Source organism: Marmota flaviventris, chromosome 10 (genome assembly GCF_047511675.1).
Source record: "Marmota flaviventris isolate mMarFla1 chromosome 10, mMarFla1.hap1, whole genome shotgun sequence".
NCBI lineage: Eukaryota > Metazoa > Chordata > Mammalia > Rodentia > Sciuridae > Marmota > Marmota flaviventris.
In genome coordinates this window covers 36,722,954-36,738,809 of record NC_092507.1, presented here as the reverse complement: position 1 = coordinate 36,738,809, position 15,856 = coordinate 36,722,954, and positions in this window count along the sequence as shown.

The following is a 15,856-nucleotide window of genomic DNA, read 5'->3' as shown; positions in this document are numbered from 1 at the left end:
AGCTTGTTGTGGGGCTATAATTAAATAATAGATGTTGAATACTTGGCACATAGTAGGCATTCAAGAAATTCTGACTCTACTTCATAAATATCTGTACTTTACAAAATAGATACACTCAGGAGATACCTTGCTTTACAAAAGAATTCACCACGGGGACCCTTTAAGCCCTCTGCCCTGCAAGTGCATTTTAAATGGGATTGGGTTTGCAGAAATCCATTTACACATGACTTTTCAAAAAACGCAGCCAAGGCGCTAATGAAGGCAGCTCCCCGGGCATGCTCTCTCTGTCTCAGATCCTGTGCAGCAGGATTCTCTGAAAGATTGGAGACTAAAACCATCTTCTCTGAAAATCCACAAAGACCCACTGGCTGCCCTCTGGGAAGTCTTTTTTCCACGCATATTTGGAAGAGCTGAGGTGTCTCCAGCTACGGGTCCAGGCTTACAAGGACAATAGCAATGGCAATTGCCTAACGACATTAGGTATCATTTATCGGAGCTTCCTATGTGAGAGGCACTGTGTTAATTCCCATTCATTACAAAGCAACAGAAGCTAACATCTGTATAACCACAAGGTCTTGCAGATTAAAAAGCTCCCATAATTCCTCACAAAAATCCCACAGGCTATTATCTCTGTTATTGTAGTTTTTTCAGATAGAAAAACTAAGGTACAGAGTAGGTAAGTCATTTGCTTAAGGTTGCCCAGCTGCAAATGATGGGTTATTTAGAACAGTTCTTGCTCTGAAGCCTACCTTATTACAGACCTGCTACCCTCCATCCTGTTTCCCCTCCCCACCAGCACCAGCAGCAGAGACAGGACTGCACAGTGGAGGGTCCCTGCGGGAGGCGCTGCCCCTCCCTCTGCCCCCTCCCCATCTCACTTAGCCCTCCACAAGCTGTTGTCAATTGCACTAAAGTATTTACAGCAACCAGCGACCACTGACACCTCTGCCCACGTGGGCTATAATTTGATGCTCAAGTTGTTAAACAGCCGCTTTCAAGCTCCAAGCTCTTCATACATGAGTGTCTCCCCCAAGAGCCAAGCTGGCTGTCTCTCCACTGCTCCTGATGTCTATATGCCTCTCCTGCTGGCCCCAGGCGTGTACACATGTGTACATGCCAAGTACACCATCACCATAGATGCTGCCACACACACAGTCACCATCACAGAAAACAATTCTGGTTCTCTGTCAACTCCCCTCCCAAAGCACATGTAATCACACACAGCATATATCACCTATCACAGACTCCCACCCTCGCCCCTTCATACACCTCCATCATCAACACACAAAAGACACCGAAAAGAGAATGGCTGAGAATGCCTTGGGTAAAGTAGTATTCACAGGGAAGTGACAGCTCAGAATGCCTATCCCAAATATACCCTCTGGAAATAACTCTCTTCTAGGTAATAATTTATTGGAAAATTACCCACATGCTCAACTCGAGTCACCAGATAAATACTCTACTTATTTTTTCATGTGCTTGGGTTAAATGCAGATGTCACTTGGATGTGACTCTATCTGCATGTGCTTCCATGCTGCTGCGTCTACATAAACCCCTGACTTTGAAATCTAAGCAGCAGGGCCCATGTGTGTCAGGGGGTGGGGTGTACGTGTGCTCACACACTAGCGGGTCCTCTGTTTGAATAGAGTAGACCCAATTCTTTGACTCCATTGCCCGCCCTCTCTCTAGGGAGTCTTTTCAGAGTCTGGGCTGCCTATTGCATAACAATTCAAGAGCAAACACATCCCTACATCCCAGAAAACACATCCCTTGCCACCTCCATTAGTGTAACAATGGTATAAGAGAAATTCAGAAAGAGTAGAAGGGGCAAAGGATAAGGGAGGGCAAGGAGCAGGGACAAGGGCCATATAGGCAAAAGAAAAAGCTGCTGTGGCCCATCAACCCAGGAGAGAACAGATTCAGGGACAGGTAAGCTTACCTGTTAAGGGTCTGGAGAAGGTGCAGATTTCTAGCCTTCCTGGGGTCCCTGATCTGTGAAGACAGGGACCAGCCTTAGCCCCTTCTTGAGGTGTTGGGGGAAGGATGTGGAAGACTCCCATGGGGTGCAGGGAGCAGAATGAGCCTAGCCAACAAGGAGACCTGCAGAGAGGCCTTCCTGGGAGGTCTGGGCCTGCTGCAAACAAAGAGATTCAGACTAGGCAAAGCGATGGGCCAGAAAGATAACCTGTAAAGAAAGGGGAGAATAGGAAGACTGCAGCCCTAGGAGACCCAGGGCTGCCACAGACAGGAAGGAGATTACAGTCAGAGATGTCAGTGAAAAGACTCAGGACGGGGGTGGAGATGGGCGTCTCTCCTGCAACTTTAGCAAAACACTGATGGAAAGGTCCTGCCCTGTACCCCTCTAAATGGCTCCTCCAGTCCTTGAGGAAATGCTCCTGGGGCCTAGACTAGCAGAACAAGGAAAAGTCTGAGTATACCCTCCAGGAAGACCCGGACAAAGTGCCAGACTAGAGGCTCTGGGACAGCAGGAAGCCAGAGAGAGAATAAAAAGCAAACCTGAGAGTGGGGGTAGGAGGGGGCAACTGGACCCTGAGTTCAAGTGCAAATGCTCCTATTGCTGATGCAAACCTGAAGCAGCCACAGAGTTTCACCACATGTGATCTGTAAAGCAGTTAGCTGCAAGTGTTCATGTCAAGGCACCAGATGAGTCAATGGGGTGGAAATGCTTTTTAATGACTACTGAGCCTCCTTGTTGATCAAGACGCTCAGTGGGAAAAAATCATAAGCACAGGGTGGAAAGGACAGTGAGCAGTTACCTACCAACATGGAGCTCTTACTATCTTTATTCCTTGTGTGTGCTCATGTGTCCTGCCTCATTCCACACAGGATCTGAGTTGGTTGAGAGAGAAAGACCACTGACAGGCAGATGGATGGTCAGAAGAGTAAGGACAAAGGCAATAAGAGGGCAAGAGACCTCCAGGGCAGCAAGGTTATTCATTCAGATGTTCGATTTGACACTCATTCAGTGAGCACCTACTATGTGTTGGGTACTGTTGGGTTTAATTATAGTTATGATCAGTGAATGTAGACAACTTTACCCAGGACAGAGCAATGGCAAAAGTGAGTTTATTCACTGGGTGCAGTGATACACATTTGTAATCCCAGCAGCTTGGGAGACCGAGAAAGGAGTTCAAAGCCAGCCTCAGCAACAGTGAGGTGCTAAACAACTCAGTGAGACCCTGTCTCTTAAAATTCAAAAAGTAGGGTTGGGGATGTGGCTCAGTGGCCTAGTGCCCCGGAGTTCAATCCCTGGTATCAAAAAAAAAAAAAAAAGTAAGTTTATTCCTTTGCCTTCTGCACAGGCTCCTGGGAGCCTCTTCTATGCACGTGTGTCCCATTCCTAAAGAAGAAGTGTTCCCAATGGGATCTGGTAAAGAGAAAGAGGGACAGATACAAGAGTGTTGGTCCATGGGACCGGCCACTATCTGACGATCCCATGGCCTACTGGGAGCCAAGGCTGCTCTGAGTGACCCCTCTGCAGGGGGTAGGACATGGCGATAGGTGAAGGACTAAAAGAGGGGACAGGGTACTTGGTTTTGGAGCAATTCAGTGCAGATTGGAGCATAGACCTCTCTGTGCCTCCAGCTGGACTTAGAATAAAGGAATATTTCTGTTTTCCTCTGTCTTCTTTCCAAGATACGGGCATGATGCCCTTTGTGTTGTTCACCAAAGCTAGGCATACTCCAGTCACTCAAATGGATCCTTAGATACTGAATGGAACAGAAGATTCCAGAAAACTTTGCACAGCACACAAGACTGTGTGTCATGGGGCCCCATTACCCTTTCCTCCTGCACACACAGCCAGAATATAGTTCCCAATCTCCCCTGTGGTCAGGAGGAGCATGACTACGATTGGATTCTGGCCAAGGAATGTGGTCAAAGTGATACCTGCCACCTGCAGACCTGGCCTTTAAAAAGCATCTCCTCCAGAATCCTCTATTTATTCTATGTATGTATGTATCTATCTATCTATCTCTATCTCTCTATCTCTCCCCCTTCCTCCTTTTTTTCTCCCTCCCCCCTCCCCTCAGCTAACAGAGTTTAGAAGACTAAATAGAGTATGTGAAGGACCTAGAGCTGGGGTCCACAATCTCCAGGGGACCCATGAAAAGAATTTATTGGCTGAGAGCTCCATAAATTTGAATGGAAAAATTTTTTTGTCTTTATTCTCACAAACCTCTAAATGAAGACTCGGCATTTTATTCAATTATAAAGAGAAGTAACAAACCACAGCAGTATTCCTGGTACTTATAATTTTGCCACCCATAAAAATTATTGGTGTTTATTATGTGGCATGCTTCATTGTTGCAAAAATATCAGAAGCTCATTTAGGTTGTATGAACATTGAAATTGCACTGTTAATCCCATGCTAGAGTTTATTTAACTTGTTTTATTATTATCATTATTGTTATATCAGCAATTATTCAATTATCACAAATATTATATCAGAGAACTTTTTAAATATTTGGTACTTGAACCTCAACTGATCTTTTTTTGTAGTCCTGTGAATTCAATGTCAAGAATTTAGAAATCTTTTTTTTTTTTTTTTTTTTTTTTTTGTGGTGCTGGGAATTGAAACCAGGGCCTTATCATGTGAGGCAAGCACTCTACCAACTGAGCTATATCCCCAGCACTAGAAATCTTTGTTCTTTTAAAAAAAATTGTTTATTTATGTATCTTTAGTTTTAAGTGGATACATTAGTTTGTTTTTATGTGGTGCCGAGGATCAAACTAAGTGCCTCTTGCATGCTAGGCGAGCACTCTACTACTGAGCCACCACCCTAGCCCTAGAAATCTTTATTCTTAAATGTGAGAAGAGGCTTAACTAGACTGCCCAACAGGGTCCATGCACCAGAAAACAAAACAAACAAAAACAGAACTCCTCCACAGAATTGTGATGCCCCTAGATGGAAGGCCCAGGTCTTGAATGGCTGCATGGAACAAAGTACCTCCCACTATCACCACCACGGGGCCAACATCTGGACTCTGAGATGACTGAAAAATAATCTTTATTTGTTCAATGACTGAGACTTTGAAAAGCCATTATAATAAGAAAATCTGCAAGACATGGAGAATGCTAGGCAGACCTCTCAGCTTAAGCTAATTTTGGACTCACTCCTAGCTCTCCTAAATGCCCTTGCTCACAGGGTGGAATGTCTTAGATGCCCTCCCCTTTCACCCAAACTTCTACTGTTCCAATTTACCCCAACCTTCAAAGCACAATTCAAATTCTACTTCCTCTAGGAAGCCATCTGTGCCTCCTCCCCATTCATGAAACTGATTATCCCCAACTCTACACGCCAAGAGCCGTCAGCATCATAGTCTGAGCCTCCCCAGGGAAAGAAGTTGGCGCAATTCCCTGCCTATCCCCCCAGCCTACACTCACCCCTACAGTGGGCCTAGTCCAGGGATGCCGAGACTTAGTAGGACCATTTGCTGCATGGAGGCGAGTGGGTGGCTGAGAAACTGTCTGTTTGATTCAGTTCTGTCCTTTGACAGCCTGGCCCAGATCCACACAGAATATGTATGTTTAAGGAAAATGTATGATTCAAGTGGAAAAAAAATATACCAGTGCTTTCCCACACTGAGGCCTCAATTTCCCTTCCCTGAAACTATTTCTGACCAGTCTGGATTTCAGACTAATATATATTGTCCTCTAGGTCTCTGTACAGCAGTCTCTCCTTATCCTTTGTTTTGCTTTCCACAGTGTCAGTTACCAGTAGTCAACTCGATCCAAAAATATTAAATGGAAAGTTCCAGAAATAAACAATTCATAAGTTTTAAATAACTTTTATTACAGTATATTGTTGTAATTATTCTATTTTATTATTAATTTATTGTTGTTACACTCTTACTGTGCCTAGTTTATAAATTAAATTTCACCACAAGTATGTATATAGAGGAAAAAAACAGCACATATAGGATCTGGTACTATCCCAGGTTTCAGGCATCCACTGGGGGTGTTGGAACCTATCCCTGTGGATAAGGGGTGGGGGGAACCACTGTGGTTTTAGTAGCCAAACCACACTAAAAGTCAGGAAGGGGTTAAAAATAAGATGGGTCCTCTTCAATTCTGGTGAATGATATCTCCTCCAGGGTCCCAAGGCTGAGTCAGCCTCTTTGTCCTACACCCTTCAAAGCCACTCCCTCTGCCCACCCCCTTTCTTCTTTTCCTGCTCCACCCCTCCCCCAATAGGCACTGGAGCCCCTGCCCTTGGGCAGGAGCACTCATCCTCTCCTCAAGCTCTGGAGAGCCCAGGCCTACTCCACAGACAGCAGCTGCACCAGGCCATGAGGATGGCAGAGAGGCTGCTCTCTGGCCTGCTCCTTCACAGGGCCACTCCACCAAGCTCCTTTTGTCTCCAGGATGAAGATGCACAGAGTCTGAATAAAGGACCCCTCTCTCTCCCCTCAGGTTATCATGCAACATGGGGGCTCAGGGTCCCGGTCCCCGCCCTGGATGCTGCTGTTCCCACTCCCTCTCCCCTAACACACAGAGAACCAGAAATCATTATTATTCTGTGAAGGGTCATACTTCTGAGTAACATTAACTCCACTCATCTTTAGGCAATGCAACACATCTTTGGAGGCCTTGCAGTGTGTGACTGGTACAGAGTGATGCATCAGATTCAGCTCCTGCCCTCAGGAGCACCCAGTCTAATGAAAGAGGTGGAGCAATAGGCAAAATAATAATAATGCTTCACAATTAAGCAGGAAAAGTTGCCAGGTGTGGTGATGCACACCTGTAAACCCAGCAACTCTGGAGGTTGAGATAGGAGGGTTGTATGTTTGAGGCCAGCCTCAGCAATCTAGTGAGACCATCAGCAACTTAGGGAGATAGTCTCAAAATGGAAAAACAAAAAACAATTAAAATGGCTGGGGGTGTATCTCAGTGGTAGAGCACCCCTAGGTTCAATCCCTAATACAAGGGTGGGAGGGGAAGAGTTCTGGGGACAAGCTCTAACTCCAGGCTTGGGGACAAGGATGGTAGAGAAGGTTGAGAGGAGGTGACAACTGAACAGGGTGAGAACCAGGCAGAAAGGAGGAAAAGGAATAATCAGACCATGAACCATAGAATCATTGGCTCTTGGGCTCACTAAAAGGTAGACTCACAGGCTCCTAGAATCATTCTTTCAATCAACAACTATTTATCATGCCAAATGCCAGGCTGGATAAAGAGGTCTCAGAACTGAAGGGATCTCATATCCCAAAGTTGTCCTGGCTTTCATACCCTGCTCCTAAGGGACATCTGTCAGTTCTAACACCAAGGTCCTAGGCAGAAGAAAAGGGGTCTGAAGATGTTCTAGGAGTCAGAATGAAGGCTGGATCCTTCCTCACTATGTTCAAAGAGGGCTATTCAGTTAGGAGTTCTCTGGAATGGACACTGGCACTCTGAGAGGGGACCTTGGCTCCGTGTAGATTCAGGAACTGATAAAATCAAACAGGATGGATTGGAAGTGATGGCCTTTCCCTATGACAGATTTCAGCTCACCAAAGTTGGGGTGGGGGTGGAATCCTGCCCTAAATTACACCCATCAGCTATTCTTTCTCAAAGCCCAACGTATTCTTTCTTCAGAGCCTAATCATACCGTTAATTAGATACGCATTTGTACATATCTTTCTCTCCTCCACTAGATTGTCACCATACTGAGGACAGGAACCTCATGTGTTTTGTTCATAAAACTTGTATACTAAGCTTAGGACAGAGGACCAGGCACAAAGTAGGTCACAAAAGACTGTGAAAATGAATCAGGACTGATGGGTGACTATGGAAGGACATTCCAGCAGATGAGGACAGCCTGGCAATGAGCTCATTTCATTTTAAAGAGGAAACTGGACCCGAGAAAGGAGAGAGTGGTACAAAACTAAAGCTGCCACCTCTGTGGGGAAGGCAGGGTGTGGCAAGGCTGGCACTAGAGGCAGAAAAGACAGAGACGGGCACTCACAGTGCTGGCCCCCAAGATGCATCTCCTGGAGAGAATCCATCCCCTTGAAGATACCCCAGGGGATCCCCCTCTGCATGCTCTTCTTGAGGTTTTTAACCCCTTTGTCCCAGAGCTGTAGGGTGTGCCTGGCCATGGCAGCCTTCTCTTTGGCCAGAATTGCCTGACAGGGGATTCCTCTCCCCAGGGGAGAGGAGTGGCCTAGTTGGGAGATAGGGTGGGGCAGCCTTGCTTGGGTGCTCGACCCACAGGACAGTCCTCCCACCTAATCTGAGCAAGGCAAGCCTTGAGAACCAGAGCACAGGAAGGTTCAGGTAGCCCAAGCACATCCCCATTTAGTCCGGGATCTGCCCTGGTCAGGTCAGGGTCATTCCTGTTAGCATGGGGTCAGGCCCATTCAAAGTAGGGTCACCCTTGTTGGCCAGGGGTCATCCCTTTTTAGCACCAGGTCTCCACTTTGGCGCAAGGTCACCCTGTCTTGCAGAGTCAGCCCCTAACGGAGGGTCATCCTGGAGTGGGGTAGGGTCACCTGGGTTAGCATAGGGTCATCTCTATTAGCGTAGGGTAAGTCCTGATCTGCACAGAGCAAGCTCCTGGGACTTTGGGGCCGGCGGCGCCCTCAGGTGGCTGAGCCCGGGCCTGCGATCGGGATCCAGTGCCCGGGAGGGTTTCAGGAACCTCGTCCCTGAGCTCTCCACCCTCGCTTCTCTCACACTCAAGCGGGGAACCTCGCCCACTCGGCCCGAGCCTCGCCCTTCAGGAATTGCATCCGTTTCCGAATATTCTTTGCATGCATCTTTGGAACTCTTCGGCTCACAGAATGCAATGTATTGCGTAAGCGCATCTGAGACCAAGAATCCGAGATGTAGGCGGAGAGACGGTTCATCCGCAAACTCCAGCCCCGCTCCAGGGAAGCTACCGCAGCTCTTTGCTTTGCTTTTGGCTCCTCCCCACTCCCCCGGGTCTCAGAGCCCACACCCCTCTGTCGACTTGCCTCTGAGAGCGCCGTCAAGTTTTCAGGTTTGCTCCTAAAGGTGACATCTGCGGAGAAAGCGGAGCCACAGTCGTTTTCCCATTCAGGCTTTAGAAAGGCTCCGTTCTCCTCACCCTCCCCGCTCGGGTTCCAGTCTCCCAACTCCCATGGGGTGTTTGGACTTTCTGCACACCCCAACATTCTAGTCCTGACAGGGCTTCCAGAAAGAAGGTCCACAAGGGTCTGAAGTAAAAGGGAGTCAGGGTAAAGGCACCCTTTCGTTTCTTGTGCCACCCCATCCCAGCACCGTCACAGTCATAATCGCTAGGCCTGAGAGCTCCGCCAGAAGTGAGGTGTCCACTCACCTTCATACTCATCCGCATGCCCCTCCTCCATGAACTGGGCAGAACTGGGGAATGATGGCCTTTCCCTATGACAGATTTCAGCTCACCAAACAGAGAAGGTCACTCACAGTGCTGCCCCCCCCCCCCCTTCTAGGGCCCTGCCAGGGGAGGAGAAAATCCAGGATCCTAAGTGAATCCAAAAGGAAGGGAGCCACTCATCCCGGGCAGGTATGGGAGTGGGAGCCCCAAGAAATGTGTCTGTAGAGTTCAGCACAGTCCCATCCAGCACTTTCACTGAGAGAAAGAACGGGGCTGGAGAAAAGTTCCTCAGCAGAGGGGTGGCAGGGAGGCCAGGACCTGAAGATGAATCCAGGCAAACTTATTTCTCTGAAGTCCAAAGAGGAGGGGAAGTACTACCCCAAGGTCACAGTTAGCATTCTGGAGAGATCCAGTAATCTTTCCTCCTCCTTCTCTATCCCATCATCTTCACAATAGGTGCTAGGATGCAGAGCCAGGATGGAGAAAGAGAAACGAAAGCCTGGCAACTTCTAAGGATGTGTAGAAGTCAAAATCCTTAATACTGAATTTGTGTACACACACACTTACCTACACCCACACATACCCCAACACCCCCCTCCCACCCCTCCAGTTCTGAACCTCTAGCAAACATCCCTCCCAGGAAGAAATGGCTCCAGCTAGGGCTGCCTAGGGTCTGGACCAGATTTTCTCCCTTTAGATTTTAGATTTTCTCACTTTGTTAAAGGCCTGAGCACAGGAAATAAGGCTCGGATTGGTCGACAGATTCTCAATCAGACTTGCAGAAATGATTTACTGACTACTATCTCTTCCTTGCCTCCAAGCAGGTTGCTGGTGCCAGAATTTTGGTGCTGCCTGGGGCCAGGGGTAGGACTTAATCACCTCCCCCAACTCCCACTTCTGCCCTGAAACAGGCAAAGAGGAGTGACACATGCTCTTGCTAGTCTACACACCTCCCTTCTGCCACTAGCACCTCACTCATCTAAAGACAATCTAGTTCATGTCTTGAATTACCTGGATAATTGTCTTCTGTACAGCATCTCGATCTCAATTTTCCTCCCATCCTGCCACTGGGAAGAAAAGGAAATTCAGAAGTCCAGTGACACTTAGGATTTTCCTAGAATGTAAGGGGAGATGCTGGTTTTTAAGTCTCCTCAAAATAACTGGATATGTGCCTTAACTATCTATGCTGGTGTATAGGGGTTATAGGGTACAACTGCATGCCCCAGAACCTACTGAGCAATTTTGGTAAAGCTCCACCCCTCACTCCTTTCTAGACCTGTTTCCCCATCCATACATTGTTAGCCTTGGCTGCTCGGCAAGCTCTGCTGTTACAGGCTCTACAGTCTGCACCTGCACCTTTGATTTGTTATGGAAAAGAAAGTTTCCTTAGAATGGAAGGGAAGGCTCCAAAGCCACCTAGGAACTGCTAGTCAAGCCCTCTGTGCAACCTGGAGGGGAGGAAGCTAGCAGCACCAGGCCAGAAAGCAGGCAGGGGCCAGACAATGAAGCCTCTTGGATAATTTGAAACAACCCAAATTCTGAACCCAGGCAGGCTCAGGGGGTGGACATGATGGAAAAGAGAAGAAGCAGGAGCCTGGGGTAGGCCGTCAGCCTACTCCCCTGCCAATTGTGTCATTGCACTCTTCAGCAGATTTGCTTCAGGCTCCATGTTCCCAGTCTTGTCTACAGTGGGGGGAGCTGAGGACAGGTCCCAGTCTTTGCTAAAAAATAAAGAGGCCAGAAACTCAAATCCCTTCTTTCTCATTTATGAAGGGATCCATTCCTAATTCTTCCACTCCAATCCTCTCCACCCACATCTTCCAGCCTCTGCCAGAGCCACTCAAGGAGACTCACCACACTCACAGACTCACACAGATATAGTCACAAATACACATGCTAGCACACACATAATCACTTTACAAATATTCACCCCTAGGGACTGGGGGTGTAGTTAAGTGCTAGAGGGCTTGCTTACAAGCACAAGGCCCTGGGTTCAATCCTCAGCATCACCAAATAAAATAAATAAAAATTAAAATATTCACTTCTAAGCACAGTTGCCAGAGCACAGTGATATATACCTATCCCCTCTGGCACACACAAACATAAACACAATCACAGACCCCAAATACCAAAAAGCACAGACACACTTAAAGGCTGTGATATCATCATAAAGTAGAAATCTACATTCTTAACCCTTAAAGCACCAAACGTTCTTTTTTACCTCAAATATCGGATAATCATTTGTTTTGCCTTTGTTTCAGTTTTCAACTTCCCAATTAGACTGCCTGCAATGATAGGAGGCAGATGTTCACTCTGTACCTCCAGGACACAATAGGTGAGCAATAAGTACAGGAGCCGGGTAAGGGAGACAGGGAAGGAAGGAAGGAAGGAAGGAAGGAATATCGGTAGGTAGGTGTGAGCCAGACAGGAAAGAGATCTCCAGGCTTGGGTGAATTAACTCGCCTGTGTTTGTTAATTCACCCCTAATTGATGCTTATCAGCTAACTTCTCAGAAAAACTGCTCCTGATTCTGGCCCCATACTTTTCAGCTAGCGGAGGGATCTTGAGACCGAGGTGAGGGGTGCTCCCATCCGAGGCCAGAGAGGCCGCCAAAGGAACCCGGAAGCAGCTTTGCAGTCCGACTGCCCTTGCTTTGCACACTTAAGACCCGTGGGTTTGCAAATGTACACTCGGAATGACCTTCAAACCTCCCACCTGTCAGGGGCTTCACACAGCCAGGCTGGCAGGGACAGCTTGACAGGGTAACCCGGCGCAAAGTCGGCCCACCAGTGTCGCGGGCCCTTGGCTTCTCTCCATAGCTGCGTAAATGACCGGCTGAGTCACCTCGGCCTGGTCCTTTCCGTTTGAAAAGGGTAAGGTGGAACCTCTGGTCCTCAGGACCCTCTTTTTTCCCCCGCAGTCTGTGTTCTAGACTAATTTAAGTGATAGCCTCCTTAGTTGCCCTCTTAGACTGAAATGACTCAAAGTGGGGAAGCGAGACCTATCCCCAAAAAAGACTGGACATTTGCATACAACTAGTAGTTGAGACGCGAACCCGTAAGGCCCAGGAGAAGCAGCCAGGAGGGAAGTTCGGGAGGAAAGCTCGGGCTAGGGTGAGAGTGAAGCAAGGTGGACTCCCCACCCTAGCCACGATCCAGCATATTTACATCTGAATGGGATGGGGCAACTTAGCTCAGGAGTCCTAAGACACCTGCTTGGGTGGAGAGCACGGGGCGCAAAAAAAAAAAAAAAAAAAAAAGTTGGGGGGTGTCCTCTGTAAGCGATGGCGAATTAACAATAAAGCCCACTCCTGTACCCTCACCGCTTCCCGGTTATACCGCCGCACACACTCTGACCGTGTCTACACAGATAACTTCAAATGCACTTTTCAGGTCCTCATTGATTTTAGGATGAATTTAAAATTTTTGTTGCCCCATCAATTTTTTTCCAGTCCTAGGATCCGTGAGCCCTAATCCCAAAGAAACTTCTGCCTGAAAGAGAAAATGCCCCAGACGTGAAACCAGCCTTGGACATTTTTCCGACTTCTAGGAAAACTGAGCACAGACCTCCAAGGTGCCGGCTTCCAGTGGTGAACTGCCCAGGACTCCAGTAGCGGTGACTTGAGCGCATCCTCCTGAGGCGCCCGCGCTAGCGAATTTTGACCGCACTCCTTGGGAGTCGACTGTCTCGGAATCACTGAGCGGAAGTAGAGGGGTGGTGAAGACTAGGAACCTTTCCATCCCCTCTGTGACGACGAAATTTCCGCGAGGAGACTAAAGAGCCTGGAGGAAGATACCTGGCGGAGACCCTTGCTGCATTGAGAAACGCAAAGTCGCTACTGCGAGAGATTTCCTCTGGGAGTCCGCTTGCAGCGAAAACACAGCGATCTGCAGGGACCCCAACTCAAAACAGGGGGCCCAGCCAGGGTCGGAAACAACCCTGAGGATGTCAGCGCTGAGTCAAGAAGCGGGGCGCAAGGGAGGAAACAGACTTCCTTCCCCAGCAGACCGAAGCCTCCAGGTCCCCCGAGCGACTGCAGCTTCGGACTGCAGCGCTTGCTCTGCTAGGGAAGGAGGCGGTGCCGACTAGGCTCCGCACCAGCCGCGCCCACCAGCCCGCGAAATATTTTGTTCTCAAAGCCACAACTGGGACCCTCGGTCCTCCCTACGTATCTCTCCGTTGGTACAATACGTATCTACGCCGACCTTTAAAAAGCAGAATAATTCTCAACCCCCACCCCCCAAATCTAACCAGCGTTTACTCTCAAATACCCTGACAGGCGAAAGACTTGGGAGGTTGAATTCTCCTGTCCGGCCACTGCCCACCTTTAGTTTTCTTTCAGCGTGTCTCTAGAAATCTCGTAACCCCAGCCCCAGGGACAAACGTACGCTGGGTCTTATCATGTTGGTTGGCTACCCTAGACCCAGCTACACAACCTTTTAAATCACGTATCGGAATAGTTTAGGCGCAAACCCAAACTCGCCTCTTTTCTCTTCAACCGGGAGCCCAGGGTTCGAAGTAAACGCCGAATTCGGTCCGTAAAGACCGCAGGCGAGCTGCCTCCTCCCACCCCTCACTAAGCTCCAAACCATACTAGGCACACTCCGCACTCAGAATCTTTTCTCCCTTTCTCTTGCAAGGTTCCTCGTTTAAACAGTGTCGGCGCCTTTATTCGCCTGACTCTGCGCGCAGGAAAACCCGCCCGGTCGGTCATTGTCTGGTCTGCCACCGCCCCCGCCCCCGCCCCAATCAGTGTCACAAAACGCCCCTTTCAACAGATTCCAAACCCTCTTCACCCGGGCGCACCGAGCCTTCAACTTCATTAAGTGAGCGCTAAGGCGACGCGGGAGGAGGCGAAGTTTAAATAAACCCGAGCGGAGAGGGAGGAGGGGTGGGCCTGGGGAGGTTTGCTAGTTGAAGGGGGGAGATAGAAGTGTTTTTGAAAAGGGGAAAAAAGTCATCAGGGGAAAAGCGCTTTGTAACCACGAAGACGCGCCCGCTGTGGCGAGAACAAATTGGATATGGAGGGGAAGTGTCCGCTCCCCCCCCACCCGCCCCAACTCCGGCTCCTGGGTGGTCTGGGGAGCCCCTGGAGAAAGGGGGGGGGGAAAGATGGGGAGGAATAGGCGGTGAAAAGAATTAACCGCTTTAATTGGGCTGCAAGAGAGAAGTGCGGGGAGGCTTGCGGATGGACCTCGATCACCCAAGCCAAATACTCTTCGATAAAATAGAATGTCAGCCCTTAGCGGTGGCTGAAAAACGCATGTCAAAGTTGGAGAATCAAGGTTGTTCTTCACAACCATAGTAAGTAAGTCTGCAAGATGGGGAAAATCCTGCCCGGAAAGACCCCCTCCCCCTCCTTCTCCTTGTGGCCTTGGGCCTCTCGGCGCCGGATGAAAAGGAATGAAATTGAACGAAATTGAACGAAATGAAGTGAAATTGACCAGTGAAATTCGCCAATTTTCTTCCCCTTTAAACTTCCCGCTCTCAGCAGCACTCACTGAACCCTAGGCGGATTTCTTATCATTTTTTTTCTCACCTCGGAGAGATGAAGGTGTGCCCTGGATATTTTCTTATTATTGTCACCAATTGCTGAGGCCTGTACACGACAGAACCTCACGTGCCTCCACCCAGGCAAGGAGGGAACCCACTGGAACTGTTCCCTAACGGATGGCCAGTTTCTCCTCCCAGGAGGCTGAGCTCCTAAGTGAGACAACACCCACCTTATGCAGCCACAGATTAGAAGGGAGTCACCAACTGAGCCCCCTCCACAGTCTGGAAGCAGCGGAAAGCCTAGAGGTTTCTACCATATAAATCCTGTAACTCATTCATCCTTCCTGCACTCCAGGTCCCAACTCACATGTTAACCACAAAACAATCTAAAATGGTCCAGAATTCCAAATACCTTCCCTCCACCCTGCCTTCAGCATGTGGAACCTTGTGGGCTCTCTTAGTAATTCTCTTCTGGGTAGTTTTCATGGCCAGTTGGGCATTAGTGGTTTCTCTCTGGCCCCCAACCTCAACTATAATTGTAATCTGGCCCAGGCCTGACCTTTCTGACCCTCTATAAAAGGAGGGTCTGAGTCCTGGGTCTGGGAGTCCCTCATGCACCACACTCCTTCAATTCCTGTATTTCTGCCTTTTCCTGACAGGAACCTTCTACACATAGAGACATCAAGCAATAGCCTCAAAAAAAAAAAAAAAAAAAAAAAAAGATTCCCTCCGACTACCTCTCCCCCACTCTCTTACACACATATGCTGGAGTGTACACACACACACACACACACATACTTGACAAAGACACATCAAAAATCTGCTGCTTCTCCTGTAAACAGCACTTACGGAAGTGTTTCATCTATCTATCCACCATCAGATATGAATTCTGCCTGACTTAATTTCTCTTTTCTAGAAAGGAAAAACCAACTGAGAAGTCTTTTACTTAAAACCCCCCAAATTAATATCTGGGCGTGACCTTTTCATGATCAATGAGATCACATAGCTGCAAAGGGCTTTATTGAGAGCAAACACACTGGGTG